The sequence below is a fragment of the Dasypus novemcinctus genome, chromosome 4 (assembly GCF_030445035.2).
Source record: "Dasypus novemcinctus isolate mDasNov1 chromosome 4, mDasNov1.1.hap2, whole genome shotgun sequence".
Lineage (NCBI taxonomy): Eukaryota > Metazoa > Chordata > Mammalia > Cingulata > Dasypodidae > Dasypus > Dasypus novemcinctus.
The window spans coordinates 158,524,447-158,539,614 of NC_080676.1; the positions used below are offsets into that span (position 1 = coordinate 158,524,447).

General features: G+C 47.1%; 1 protein-coding gene and 1 long non-coding RNA gene across 9 annotated transcripts in view; one reads left to right on the plus strand and one right to left on the minus strand.

The window, feature by feature from the left end:
- KCNJ6 (potassium inwardly rectifying channel subfamily J member 6) overlaps positions 1 to 15,168 on the minus strand; it is a 327,087-nt gene that overhangs the window by 226,562 nt on the left and 85,357 nt on the right. The window lies entirely within an intron of this gene.
- Positions 1 to 15,168, plus strand: part of LOC105746609 (uncharacterized) — a 183,290-nt gene that overhangs the window by 165,703 nt on the left and 2,419 nt on the right. For 4 of the 8 annotated variants that reach the window (XR_009185642.1, XR_001118919.3, XR_001118920.3 and 1 more), the window contains one exon: positions 7,525 to 7,593. This is a non-coding gene — a long non-coding RNA (uncharacterized lncRNA). Of the gene's footprint in view, positions 1 to 7,524; positions 7,594 to 9,351; positions 9,454 to 11,290; positions 11,493 to 12,000; positions 14,044 to 15,168 lie in introns of those variants that run through there. The other 4 variants (XR_011648721.1, XR_011648724.1, XR_011648722.1 and 1 more) reach the window with 4 other exon arrangements.

Sequence of the window (15,168 nt, forward strand, 5' to 3'; positions counted from 1 at the left end):
TGCTTTATGAGTTGGTCTATCCAGCTGTACGTAAATGTTTTAAGATTTCGTATTGCTGCTCTAATAAATTACTGTGAACTCAGTGGCTTAAAAACAGCACACATTTATTATCTTACAGTTCCGGCAGTCAGAAGTCTTCTACAGGTCTCCCTGGGCCGTAATCCAGGTGTTGGTAGGGCTGAGTTCCTTCTGGAGGCTCTAAGGGAGAATCTGTTTCCTTGCCTATTCCAGCTTTTAGAGGCCACCTGCATTCCTTGGCTCATGGTCCCTTCTATCTTCAAAGTCAGCCATCATACCACTCAGACATCTGCCTCCATCAGTACACCTGCCTCTTTCTCTACTTCCACCTTTCCCATCTTGAAGGAAGGCTCCAGCTGGTCAGAATTTATGCCTGACCACAAATTACTTGGCCCACCTAAGTAAGACAGAATAATCTCTTGTAAGGTCAGCTGATTAGAAAGCTTAATTCTATTTGAAACTCTAGTTTCCCCTTACCATTTAACATAACATATTCACAGATTCTGAGGATTGGGTGAGGATAGGAGAATGGGGTCTCAAATACCCCAGCGTAGTGCGCTGCTGAACTTGCTGTATTAACTCAATGAATGCGGAATAAGTTACTGAACTCATTGATTGAGCTCTAACTCAGTTATAAGCTCAAAAACCTTCTAAAGTCTGCCAAAAATCTCCATTTGGATAAGTGAGGATTATTTAAGAAAAAGCTTGTTCTTACTTGCTGGGAATGTTTCCATGATAGTTATGGAAGAAAAAAAAAAAAAGTGAGAGTAGGGAGAGCCAGGGCAATCAGATTACTGTGAATCATTGCGAAATTGAACTTCTTCGCTTTTCCTATATCCTCTCAATTCCTTGCAATTTAGGTTGAAAAAAGCTTTAGACATATTTTAAACATAACATATTGAGCTGCACTGATTTTCTTTATGAAATGAAAAATGATTCTAAGATAGAGAAAACTATTGGATTGGAGTTAGAACGTTTTTGTGAAATCACACACTTTCCTCCTATGTAAATTGAAGGCAGGCTAGACTAGATGAACTTAAGATTTCTTCCAACCCTTTTATTCTCTTGCTGTATGATCAGGTATGTGATTTTTTTGTTAATGACATTAATTCACCACCATTTAACCAGTATTTTGGCTTCCTGATGTCTAAACACATGCCAACTTAATGGAGTGGGCAAACTAATAGGTTTATTAAAATATTTGGAGTACCCTGTATTGCTAGGAATAATAAAGACCCATCATTATAATACTTTCCAGAATGGTCTTTACCAAGTACTGTGAAGAATTGTGGCTCATCATTTAATCTCAAATTTTAAAATTTTAATGATATGCTGTTCTTACAAGTTGGAAGAATTTAAGAGATCAAGTGAGTTTTAGAAAAAGTCATTTCTTTCCACAACTTTACCCTCTATTCCCACTGCCATTATACTTAACTCGTTTTAAGCTGAACAATCTAATTACCTCTGAACTGGTCTTTGTACTTCTAGGTTAACCACTGCTTTCCTATACTCACTTACAAACTAACTGCCAGAGAATTTTTGTCTATTAAACCACATACATCCTGCCATTTCCTGGCTTTGGTCTTTGGATGCTTCTGCATGGTCTTGTAAGCAACTATTCCCAAAGTAGATCTCAGGGCAAATAGTTTAGTAGGATGTTAAAGGCTGTCATATGAAAGAGAGAAACCATAGTCAAATATATTTGAGAAGCAGGGTAAAAGTAGTTAAACAGATTTATTTATTGCAAGATATCTAATGGCTTTTATTATACTAATAGGCTTTGGGAACCTCAAGGGGAGGGAGAAGTTCTTCCTAAAATTATTGAATCACCAACACCTCTTTTTTTTTTTAAAGGGTTTATTTTTTATTTATCCCCCCCACCCCCAGTTGTCTGCTGTCTGTGTCCATTTGCTGTGTGTTCTCTGACCGCTTTCATCCTTATCAGCGGCACTGGGAATCTGTGTTTCTTTTTTTTTATTGCATCATCTTGTTGTGTCAGCTCTCTGTGTGTGTAGTGCCATTCTTGGGCAGGCTGCACTTTCTTTTGCGCTGGGCAGCTCTCCTTATGGGGTGCACTCCTTGTGTGTGGGGCTCCCCTACATGGGGGACACCCCTGCGTGGCAGGGCACTCCTTGCGCACATCAGCACTGTGCATGGGCCAGCTCCACACGGGTCAAGGAAGCCCGGGGTTTGAACTGTGGACCTCCCATGTGGTAGGTGGACGCCCTATCCATTGGACCAAGTCCGCTTCCCTCACCAACACCTCTTAACAACCCTGCCTTTTAATATTCATTCTGAGGATATGATAGGACTAATTGTCCTAATGAATACACGCTGGAAATTGCTGGTCTAAGGGATAACATACAAACTCCTTATCTGGCATGTACTCCATGCCTTGCTCAATCTGAACCCACCTTCCATTTCTAGACTTTTCTCCTACAGTTTTTCTGCTTAAAATATTCAGCTTTAGCCAATCTGCCTTATCATCATCTTCCAAACAAACCTTGTACTCTCCCGTCTCCATTTTTTCTCTTAAGAGAAAAATCCTCCCCACCTAGCCCCATGGATTGGAGTGCTGGTACTTCCTCCTTTCCTTAGTAAAACCCTGTCCATTCTCCAAGGCCCACCTTTCCTGAAGTCTTCCCAGACCCCCCAAAAGGGATCTGTCCCTTTTCAAATCTCAGTTTCAGTGTTGAGATACCCTGGGGTCAATAATGAAGGACAGGTATTTGTAAATATATTTATTTTTTTCAGTGAGCGGATTCAAGGTTATTTCTATAATGATCTTATTGTCTTTCCTATATGGAAAGATAGGGAACTGGTTTTATAACATCATCTTGGAGTTCCTCCAGGAAATGGGTTATTGCAAGTTGAATTTCATCTGATAGTGTGTCCTGGTTAAGAAAAAATGAAAAGGTGGAATCTGCAGCTTTACCCCACTCACTTGACATTTATCATCTACTTCCTTATGATATCTCTTGTCCAAAGTAATGTTTAACTTTTTATGTCAGTCGGAAGGGCATGGTTCTTGTTTTATAGCTTATTTCCTCCCCACCCACCACCACATAGTGCCCACGAATAAATATTTATTGATGGCTTGGCTAATTATTTGTAAGAGATTCACCCTTGGTTTTTAAATAAAAATTCAGATAATTTTGTATGAGGATGAAGGGAAGAATACTGTAAAATAATTCAGAATAGAATCCTTGATTTACTCAAAGAAATTATTTCTTCTTTCTTTGATGGTCACTGGCAGGAGAAATGGTGAGAAAACCTTCTCCACGGGAGAGTCTTAGAGAAAGTTCTGACAGGTTTCCTCTCATTAAAGCCAAGGAAAGAGGCCGAGAAACATGCACAGGTAGAGGGCACCCTGGACATAGAAACAAATCTAGACTTCTTTCTTTCTATGCATGTTCTTACTGAAGATGTGGGCTAGATAAAGGGACTTCAGCCTATAGGTTAGGAACTCAGCAACCTGGGGGAAAATAATTTGGGGAAGGGGATTATTTAAGAGTCAGGGCACAGTGTCCTTAGGGTTCTTTTATTGACAATACTCCTGGCTGCAAATGAAGAGTTACCATCTGCATGAAGCAAATATCTACTAAAAAACAAAAATCCTAGCAACCAAGCAGGGAGTCATGTTTGGTTTGGGTTTGACTTCAGGAAATCAAAAGCGTAGTTTATCTCTCTTAATACTGCCAGGCTAGGATGAGCGGAACCTGTGAGGTCAGGAAGCAAAGGTGCCTTCCCACCACCTGCAGCCATGGGGCAGCACGGAGCGCGCTGGGAAGGAAGCTTCTGCCATGTGAGCTGAAAGGATGCTTGGTATTTAGCAGTAGACTCTTTGGCAATGATGAAAGTTCAAGTCTAAGATGCAGAATTACTTGTCAGAACAAAGCATATTAAAATTCTAAACATAGTAGGAATCCATAACAAGAATTGTTTCACCCCTCATGCCAAGTATAAAATCGTAGCATCATGCCTTAACCATTGAATGAAGAGAACTGAATCCAGTGCAAGGTGGGTGAAGTCCACAATGTGGATATTTATAGAACGGACTTGAAAGGAGTAAGTAAAATGAGGTGTTTGGCTATAATGAATGTAATGAATAATAATGTTTTGTTTTTGCTGTTTGTTTCCAGTGCCTGATACAGGCCAGTTTCTATGTTAAATGCTTTATATACATTATATATGAGTTTTATCTACTTTAATGTTCCTATTAACTTATACACATAGATAACATTTAAGTACATTTATATACATAATTATATACATAAATATACATATCAGCTCCTATACATATACACATTAGTTTTATTTAAATGATATAAACCCTGCCAAGCAGCTGCTATGCTTAGCGGCAGAAACTCAGAGGGGAGTGACTTAGGGCATTTATCTGTGGCCTCGCAGCTAGAAGGAGGCTCCAGAGCTCTGTCTGCCTCCTAAACTCAGTCTGCCTCGCCCTCTAAGGACAAGGCTTTCCACAGGATGGCAGGGATGTGCTGCTGCGTAGGGACTTGATAAATTCAGTTCTGGGCTGAAGAGCACATCTCTGAGTCAATATTGACACATCTAGATCCCTCTCCCCCAGCCTTTGAACACCGTTGAGCCTGAAATTTAATATCTTATGAGAAGCAGGAGCGCAAAGCAGGAAAGCGTACAAGACAGGGAGTCCGGGAGGGTCCACCGCCGACAACCCGCACGCCCCCGCCTCCGCCGCGCTTTCTCCTCCGTGGTGAAGCCCTCGTGGGAAGGGGCTGGCTCCAGCCGGAGGCATGCGCTGCCACCCGAGCTTCACCTGCCCAGGCTCCACCCGGCTTCAACTGCCCCCTGCCCTCTCGGAATCCCTCCAGGCAACGACACGAGGGAATTCCGGGAGAAGAAGGGCGTGGAGCCCCCCGGTTGCCCCCAGGATATAAGTCCTCCACCTGGAGAAGGAGCAGCGCAGACCCGGGAAATGAGGCTGGGAGGTGGGCGCGGACAGCGGAGTGCGGAAAACTCCTCCCAAGGGCTCCCTTCCCTCCGGCTGGGAGGATAACCCCAGGCTGAGCCCCAGGGCCTGCACCCGGCAGCGCTGCCCACTCCCCTCGCGGAGCCTTCCTGAAACCTGTTGTGTCCCCCAGGCGCCCAGTTGGAGGGTCTGGCGGGGAAGTGCGCAGGGGACCCAACGGGAGCGAGGCCGGGGGCCGCGGGGGCGGGATGGGCGCCGCGCAGTCGAGAGGGGCAGGGGCAGGCGGGCAGGGCCAGGTGGCGGGCGCGGGCGGAGGGAGGGAGGGACCGACAGACAAGGCGCGGCAGTGGGTGGGAGGCGGGGAAGGCGGGCGGGGGAGGTGCGAGGCGAGAGAGTTTAAAAATGCATTTGTTTACTCTTTGACTTGCTGGGGCAGAGGCAAGGGGTGTGGGCGTGTTTCACGTCTCCTCGGGCTGCGGGGCGGGGGGCGGCCTCGTCGGGGCGCTTCTGCTCTGGAGATGGGCTTGGAGAGGGGTGCGGGCTCCTCTACAACCTGGGAGGCCGGAGGGGCGCGAGGGGCGGCCCACGGGTGGGGGTGTGGGTTGGGGGTGACAGAATCAGGGAGGCAGAGAGTTTTGGGGCCGGTGGCCCTAGCGGATGGCGGTGGCACCTGGGCTGGCTGCTTCCAAGTGGCCAAGCTGGGCTGGCCAGGCGTGATTCACGCAGGAACAGCTGCTTTGCTGCGATGACCTGCTGTGAGAGGAGTGGGAAACGAGGCAGGTCCAAAGGCAGGACGATTCTGAACAGAGAAGACACTTGAAGGAAAGTGACATCGGGGTCCCCTGAGATGGGGCAAAGGGGAACCGGTTAAGAAGGTCCAAGGAGACTGGCCCCTCCCGGGCTGGTCTCGACACCATCAACGGCTCAGAAAGGCAAAAGGAATGAGAAAAATTCTTCCTCAGGAAGTCGATGGGCAGTTCCTGTGCCCTGCTGTTTTGGGGAAGAGTGACAGTTATTCCAGCTTCTGGGCGAAAATGGCAAGCTCAGTCTCAGAAGCAGGGGCTCCGCCTCCTCTACCAGCCGCCCACCCGCTGCCACTCCTCTTGCTCCTGGTCCCAAGGGCTGTGATATTTCCAGCTCTTCTCTTGAACATTATCACATTAGAAACACCAGCTTATCTTTCTGAGCCTCAGTTGCGCCACCAGTAGAATAAAAATGCTAATGCCTCAGATGTCCCCAGGGTCAGGCGGCTGCAGTGGCTGCCAGGAGAGGTTCAGTTGACCTTCCCCATGTGTAGCAGGTAGAGGTTGGAGGCTGTAGCATGGACTGATATTGCAGACCACAAGCCTGGGTTTCTGATTCACCAGCAAATTCCACCCAATGATGTAACACGCTGGGGGAAAGGGTCTGCTTAGCCTTTGTTGTTCCTGTTTTATCTAGATCCGTGGTTCTCAAATGGGTATGTGTGTGCAGGGGAGACCCATCTGGCATTGTCCAAAGACATATTTGTTTGTCACAACTGGGTCATGGGCAGGGGTTGCCTCTGGCCGCTAGTGGGGGGGCCTAGGGATGCTGTTTAACATCCTGCAAAGCACAAGACAGCGCCCCACGACCAAGGCTCATTAGCACCAAAACGTCAATGGTGCCAAGCTTGAGACACCCCAGTCTAGGTCTCTCCAGAGCCAGAGAGAAGGTGTGGGCATCAGAGACGCATTTTCCACTGACCAACGTAGAGACAGCCTTGGGAGGGCAGGGATCAGAGTGATTGCCAAGATCCTTGAAGGAAGGCAAAGGAGCATGAGAAAATAGAGCTAACCTCACGGCTACCTGAACAAAGACCAATATAGTACCAGATACAAATGTTGGGCCTTCTGAGCCTGAAATTTATTGACTTATTTTGCTGTTTTTCGTATCTCCATGTGTTTCTAGTAGTAAAATCCTTTAAACTACATGCTGGTTCCAAGATGGATGGGGAGGGGGGTTTGCAGTACGCTCTGGGACTGGCCATTAGGGTGAAGGGCCTCACAAGAAGCACAGGAGGTGGCACATGGAGACGGGAGAAGTAAAAGGCCCCCACTTTGAGGGACACGGGGTGGAGGAGAAGGGGTGACCAGTCACCCCTGTGGACACACGGCTCAGGGACATTAAACTGCACGAGGCTTATCATCCATTTAAGGACGTTCAACCTGAGAGCTAGGACCTCTGATTCCAATAAAACACACCTAAAATCGCAACGAGGAAATGATTATCCTAGAATTTGAAAGATGCTTTCTGGTAAGGACATGCCAGTGTCTCATAATGAAAAAATAACAGCTTTGCAGAGAAGCACAGCCAGGGAAGAGCCTGCTGGCTCTCTTCTGCTTTGGATCCCAGGAAGATGTTCAGCCAAACAGTGTAAATGAAATGGTGTATTGTGTGGGGACCAAATGTGCAATCTAATCTTCTGTGTAGATCTGTATTCATGTGTTGAAGAAAGATAAAGGGTGCTTCTGCTTCACCCAAGCCATGCCATACCTTTAGCATCCATTCTTGTTCTTCATTCCCTTGTTCTGCAGGCTACCCAGAAACAGCCAGCCTTAGAGAGTGGACCAGAATTCTCAGCTGAGATGACACAACCTTCTCTGGTGAGTGAGAGCAAACATGAACCTTTAAGGGGTGTTGTTTAGCAGTCAAAGTCATGGGGAAAATGAGAGAACCAGCCTCTGGGTTGGGTTTCCAGAACCAACGACCAACTAAACTCTAATGAAAAAAAATCAGAGAAGAGCTAAATAAATGGAGAAATATTCCATGTTCATGGATAGGAAGACTCAGTATAATTAAGAAGCCAATTCTTCCCAATTTTATCTATAGGTACAATGCAGTCCTAATCAAAATCCCAGTGAGCTATTTTGTGGATATTAACAAACTGATTACAAAATTTATATCAAAAAACAAAAGACCCGTAATAACCAATATAATACTGAAAAAGAACCAAATTGGAGGTCTAGCACTACCGGACTTCAAGCGTTACTATAAAGCTATAGTGAACAAGACAGTGTAGTATTGGCAAAAGAACAGACATATAGACTGATGGAACAGAACAGAGAGCCCAGAAAGAAACCCACACAAATCAATCAACTGATCTTTAACAAAAAAGCAAAGGTAATTCAATGGAGTAAAGATAGACTTTTCAACGAATGGTGCTGGAACAACAGAATCAACTCCAAGAAGCTGGCGGCAGATCTGCTTGGTAAGGGAATTGCTGCTTCTGCCAGTCTTTGTGCAGGCAAATCAAAACCTGACCTGCACCCAGCCCGCTTCCTCCTGTAGCTGACCTCCCCTCAGGGTCTGCTGCAGGGGGCCTCATGGTGCTAGGGCTGCACTCAACTCAAAGGTGGCTGCGAAATGTCATGTTAGCTCTTTTTTTTTTTATTGACTTTGTAATAATATTACATTAAAAATATATATATATGAGGTCCCATTCAACCCCACCACCCCCACCCCACCTCTCCCCCCCCAGCAACACTCATTCCCATCATCATGACACATCCATTGCATTTGGTAAGTACATCTTTGGGCACCTCTGCACCTCATGGTCAGTGGTCCACATCATGGCCCATACTCTCCCCCATTCCATCCAGTGGGCCCTGTGAGGATTTACAATGTCCGGTGATTGCCTCTGAAGCACCATCCAGGGCAGCTCCATGTCCCAAAGACGCCTCCACCTCTCATCTCTTCCTGCCTTTCCCCATACCCATATGTCTTCTACTGTGAGAAGAAAGAATAGGCAAGGAGGAGTGGGGACCTCAAAAGAGAGTCTTGAAAAGCTACTGGGCAGTCACAAAGACATGCCCACTCTAGAGGAAGAAGGCAAATGCCAAGGGAGGCTCTGGAATGAGGAAAGACTAGAGAGAGAAGTGAAGGACAGCAGGGAAAGGCCGAAGGCACACAGCCAGAGAGAGCTGTCCAGTGGCAGGGTCCCTGGGGACCTTAAGAGGGCCAGAAACATCCTCTTAAAAGGGACATTTTGCCCTTGGTAGGGAGTTAGCAACGCTTTCCCAGGTGGATATCATTTAGGGGCTTGCTTAGATAATAATCAGAAATAAATTACATTGAAGTGAAGATTTACACTGTAATGTTGGGAACTGAATAGTTAAGATAATGAGTTTGACTTTAAATTGAATTAGTTTTCAGATTCCCTGAGGGATAAAATGCTCTCTAGCACCCTAACACCCCGTCTTAGTTTCCTAGGGCTGCTGAAAAAAAACCCCAGACTGAGCGGCCTGAAACAACAGAATTTTATTCTCTCACACTTTTGGAGGCTAGAGTCTGAAGTCCAGGTATCAGGAGGACCATGCTCCCTCTGGAAGCTGTAGAAGAACATCTTTCCTTTCTCCTCCCAGCCTCCACTCGTCGCTGGCCATCCTTGGTGCTCCTTGGCTTGAGCTGCAGCACTTCAGTCGCTGCCTCCATCGTCACATGGCTTTCTCTCCTGTGCCTGTGAGTCTCTGTGTCCAGATTTCCCTTGCTTACAAGGACACTGGTCAAACTAGATAATGGTCTATCCTGGTCCAGTTTGGCCTCATCTCAACTGATTCCATCTGCAATAACCCTATTTCCAAATAAGTTCCCATTCTAAGGTACTGGGGATTAGGACCTCAACTCATACATATCTCATACAACGAACAGCTCTACCCAATCTGAAATGGCCCCCTCCATGGCCCTTCATTCCCAGGCCAGGTAGGGGCTCTCTTACCAGCCATAAATAGTGCCTGAGTTTGGGGACCAACTTTGCCTGGACTGTGACTATTATCTTTTCCTATTAAGGAGAGGGTGCAAAAGTGTGCTGTGTTGCATCTAAATCCTACATGCTGAGGGTCTGGGCTAGGTCATTGGCAGTAGAGAGTGTATGGGCAAGGGGGGTACATTTTCCCCATGGGAAAGCTTACACAGTCTCAGCAAGCTGGAACAAGCCCTGTGGGAGGATCATGCTTCTATTCAGTCGTTAGGAACCCTAAGACCATAGGATGGATGGACTTCCCTCTGAAATTCTGAACCTGCTTTCCTGCTCTTGGACTTGGTCGTTCCTATGTGAGCATCCTCCCCTGGGGGCAGGCTCTTCTGGAGCGAGGGTGCCAGCCACTGGCAAGCTCATGGACTATTCTGGTTTCCCCCTGGGCCTGACCTGGCCTGTTTGCCCTCTGGCCCGTACCTCATCTACCCCTGCTCAGCTCTGTACCACAGGGGCCCCTGCCAGCTGGGTTTCCCAGGCTCCCCGCTCAGCTGACTTCCACCTGCACTTAACCAACCAGGGCCTCCTGGGAGCCTGGGGATCAGCAGGAAGGGAGAAGCCAAGCTATGTCCCTCCTTCCTCAGACTCAGCTCTAACTTCACCAGAAAGTCCACTGCCATTCCAGGCGGTGGTGGTCTCCATTGCTAATGAATGGATGCTCTCCTCATCCCACAGTTGGGTCTCTCAGCCCTTCCAGCATGCGGTTCAGTCCCTTGGTTTTTTGATTAGAGCTGATCAGTGCCTCCTTCCAAATAGGGGGCAGAATTGTCCCCCCCCCGCGCCCTTGGAAGTCAGGTGGGGCTAGTGACTTGTTTTGGCTAATGAAACGAGAGAGGTGGCATGTGTCACTTCCGGATGAAATGATAAGATCCAGTGTTAATATGACAAGTTCCCTTTCCCCCAAGGCAGTGAATGTGGAAACGCAGGTTGAGATGGAGCCTCTGACAGTCGGGCACACTGAGCAGTCTCGATGTGCCGAGTGTACAGCTGACCAGTGTTGACAGGTGGTGGCAAGTGTGGACAAGGGGTGTGATAAGAAATACACATGTCTATGTCTGCGCAAGCATATGTGTGCCTGTGTGCCTATGTGTGCTTGTCCCTGGGTGGGCAGGAGTGCACACATGCCTGCATATGCATTTGCACATGTGTGCAGGTGCCTGTGTGCACACATGTTAGTGTGTACCTCTGAGCACACACATGGCGGTGTGTTCCTGTGAGTGTGTGCACTTGCATTTGTCCGTGTGCATTGTGCATGTGTGCACATGTCTGTTGTGTGCATGTGTGCGTGCACATGTATTTATGTGTGTGCATTAAGCCACACAGATGTGGCTGTCACCACCACATAGCCTCTCCCAGACGCGCACACACACACCTCATTTTTTCCCTTGAGGGTTAGGGAGAGGCTTCTTTTCCTAAAGGCAGGCATGCAGACCGTGTACTAAAAATGACTCCAAACATTTGAAGCTGGTAACCTCCCATTATATACATCCAAAACTTGATCTGAACTCACTGTAGTTCTTAGCACCTCAAATCACTCCTCCTCCCTGCAGCATCTCCGGCACTGGAGCCCTGGCGTGCACTGGCCGGCCCCTGCCTTAGCTCACAGCTCCAGCTCCTGGCCTCGCCCTTCCACACTGCCCCAGCCAGAAAGCCACCCCCCAACTCCATAGCGCGATCTTTCTAAAGAGCCGAAATGTTTATGAATCGTAAGTGCCTCCCTACCACGCACCGGACAAACCCCAGGTGGGACATGGGTCCCCTGATACTGGACCGTCTTCTCGGGTCTTGCTGCCCCATTGCTCTTCCCCCCATCGGCCACCTCCTCGTCCCCGTGTGCCTTCCCCAGACTGCGCCTTCTGTCCTGGCACCCTGTCCCCGCAGTGGAGCCCTGCTGTCTTTTGGGAGACTCGATGACACAAGCACCTGGGAAGTCTGAGGGAGCAGGGTCTGGGGGATCTGCCAGGCCTCCTCCTGAGAGAGTACACCCTTTGCTGTGCCACCCCTGCATGTCCCCTGGCTCCTTTGCCCAAAGGCGGCGCGCGGTGTGGGCAGGGGCCTCATTTTCTTGTCTTTCCACGCCTTCACACGATGCCAGAGCTGTAATAGCCGCGCCCTGAGGGAGGGAGCGCATGACTTCCACTGACTCTCCTTTCATGAGTCTAATTTAACATGCACTAATTGCAATTGGTTCCATCTCTTCATTTCCGTTGACACCAGAAAGTTTCAAATCTGAACTAAATTTCTTTAATTTTTTTTGCAGAACAAGTCATCCTTTTAATGAAATGGTATCGACATATCTTGAACACAAACTGCAGTGTACTTGATTTCTTTATTCACAGGAGGGATTCCCTCTCCTCCACCGCTGACAGCCAAGACCTCAGAACACCTCACAAACCAGGACCTTCACTTTGGACGGCGCAAGGGAACTCGGCGCTCACTTCTCCCTGGCTAGGAAAAGACCGTGTCCCTGGACCTGCCCAGAGGGAAGCTGCCACTCCTTTTGCTTATTTGAAAATGATTAGCTTCCCTTGCAACTCCTCATTCCCATGGAAGTGTGTTAAGGCTGGGATGCAGAGATGGGCCACGCAGGAGGCGAGACCTGCACAGAACCTGGTGAAGAAGAGCAGATGGGCTACTCAGGCTGGCAAAGGAAAAGCTTAGAGCACGGGTGCCTGAGGGAGACCGGGAAAAGACGGCAACAGAAAGCAACAGGAGGGAAGCGGACTTGGCCCAGTGGTTAGGGCATCTGTCTACCACATGGGAGGTCCGCGGTTCAAACCACGGGCCTCCTTGACCCGTGTGGAGCTGGCCCATGCACGTGCTGATGCGTGCAAGGAGTGCCCTGCCACACAGGGGTGTCCCCTGCGTGGGGTGCCGCATGCGCAAGGAGCGCGCCCCGTAAGGAGAGCCACCCAGCATGAAAGAAAGTGCAGCCTGCCCAGGAATGGCACCGCACACACGGAGAATTGACGCAGCAAGATGATGCAGTGAAAAGAAACACAGATTCCGGTGCTGCTGATAGCAACAGAAGTGGACAAAGAGGAACACGCAGCAAATAGACGCAGAGAACAGACAACTGGGGTGGGGGTGGGGGGAGGGGAGAGAAATTAATAAATAAAAAAAATCTTTAAAAAAAAAAAAAGGAAAGCAACAGGAAGTCAGCTCCTCCCGCCAAGACTCAGAGTGAGCCACGTTGAGTCCACGCAGGGGACCGCCTTCGGCCGACTCAGCAACACATGGCAGCAGTGAGACTGTGCAGAGAAAGGGGCAGCAGGGCCACCTCAGGGATGCCAGCAGACACCGGGTGGGGTGCCTTAGGAAGGAGCCTTGCAACTTGGAGAAGGTGCCAGCTCCAAGTCTCCCTACCTGTCCTGCCCTTCTGAGTACATCAGCCACGCACAAAGCCAGACATTCGATTACAATCCAGGGATTAATGGAACTGTGTGGTGAGACTCTGTACTGTGTCTAACCCGTGCAGGAGTGCCAGTGTATGAGGGTGGTACATCAGCAGGCAATGGCCCAGGAAGCTAATTACCCACATAAGTCTATGCAAAGACAGTCCACAAAGGTAGTCTGTAGGGAACATGATTCCAGAGACCCCAGGCTATTTGCATGTCTCAGAACACCCTCTGATCTGTAACAAGTCTCCCTTAGAGGGGCCTGCCAGCCCCAGCGTAGCCTTGGATGAGAGCACAGTGGGGGAACTGGTCTCCTCGTTTGGACCACTGCAGCCTGTGTACAGACACTGTTCAGAGTCTCCACGTGGGTCAGGCTTTCAGTTAGATCGCATAGGTGGATGCGGTCGTCACGTACTGGGCCAGCTCAAAATAACTTCCTCCACAGTGGGTTTTTTGGCTGGAGGTCGAAGTATGGAAATAGCCATTTCACAGATGCAAACAGACATTAAAATGTCAAAGGGCAGTGGTAAAAACCTGTTAGTCCCTGGGAGGTCTAAAACCCATACTGGGTTAATGGGCAGGAGTGGTTTGCTAATTTTCTGGCCTAACTGAACCTCTCTCTGTCCATACTTCTCCTTGCCTCTCTCCATTTTGCCTACTTTCTTCTCTTTGTTCCTTGTGATTTTGGCTCTCTCTCCCTTAACAGTTCCTTCTCTGGGCCTTTTTTCCTATCCATTTTTCCTGTGTATAATTTTGCCGTCTCTCCTTCTCTTTCTCCACATGTTTTTCTTTCCCTCTTTTTTCCTTCCTTTCTCCCTTTTTCCATTTCTTATCCTGTCTTTCCCATGATTTCAGTAATGTAATGTATAAAATATTTTGATGTACACATAAATATTATACATTATGGTTTTATAATACATAAAATATTATAAATAACGTAAACATGTAAAAGTAATTCTTTGTATCTATTAAATAAAATTGCTTTTAATTATTTAAAAATCTGTTAACATTTTGAAGTCTCTTGCCTGCTCTTTATAAACAGAGACCAAAGTTGAATTTTGGGGGGAGGTGGATTAATGGCACATGATAAAAAGAAATACTCCTCGTCCTTGTTCTAGAAGATGAAGCATGTTAGTGAAATGCTTTCCTCATTGTGGTACTTGTATAGCAATGAGAGGATTGGAATGCTCAAGGTGACATGAGAAGAATTGCATCCAGTTCTAGTTAAACATAGAGATGTTCTAGTAACCAGATGGTTTCTGCTTGGCAGTTTAACAAACAGTGTTACTGGCTCTGGAAACATGTTCAGAGCACTGTGTCCTGGGTATCGTGGCTCTGTTTATGTTTCTTTTCTCCTGTGGCCATGGATCTGATGTTCCCATTAATGCTTTTGAGTAGCCATGCTATTGACTAGAGGTATGTGCTTTACTGAGCTTACTGATAGAATCTTCTTACATAACTATGTATTTCCTTGTAGATTTAAATATTTCCTATACCTAGGTAGGTAAAATGTGTAGTTGTATATTATATTAGTCATGAATTTTATATCATTACTGGTTTTAAAGATATAATTTGTTGAGTATTGACCACACTCTTTCTTAACAATGACACGCATTAAAGCACATTTTAAATATTTTACAATGTTCTATATCTTTGTAAGGATGGCTAAACTGGTGGTATGTCTGGTGTGATTCCAAGGTCTGTTTCCAAACTTGAAATTTCCACCTGCATTGATCATAACTGTTTGATCTTTTTGAAAAAGACAAAGCAATTTAGAAGAATCATCTACCCAAGGATTTGGAATTCAATTTTGACAGAATTCTCTTAAGCCAATGGATTCATAGGTCAACATCATTAGAATTATTGCAGAGATGGAATATTCCTTAGGCAAATGCCCTTTTGAAATTTAACATCTGTCTGGGAGGGAGGAAAATTAAGCACTATAATTATGGTAAAGTCTTTGGATTTTCACTTTGATTGCACTTATATAGTATTGGATATTGTTTTCTGGAGGCTAACCTAAAGAATAA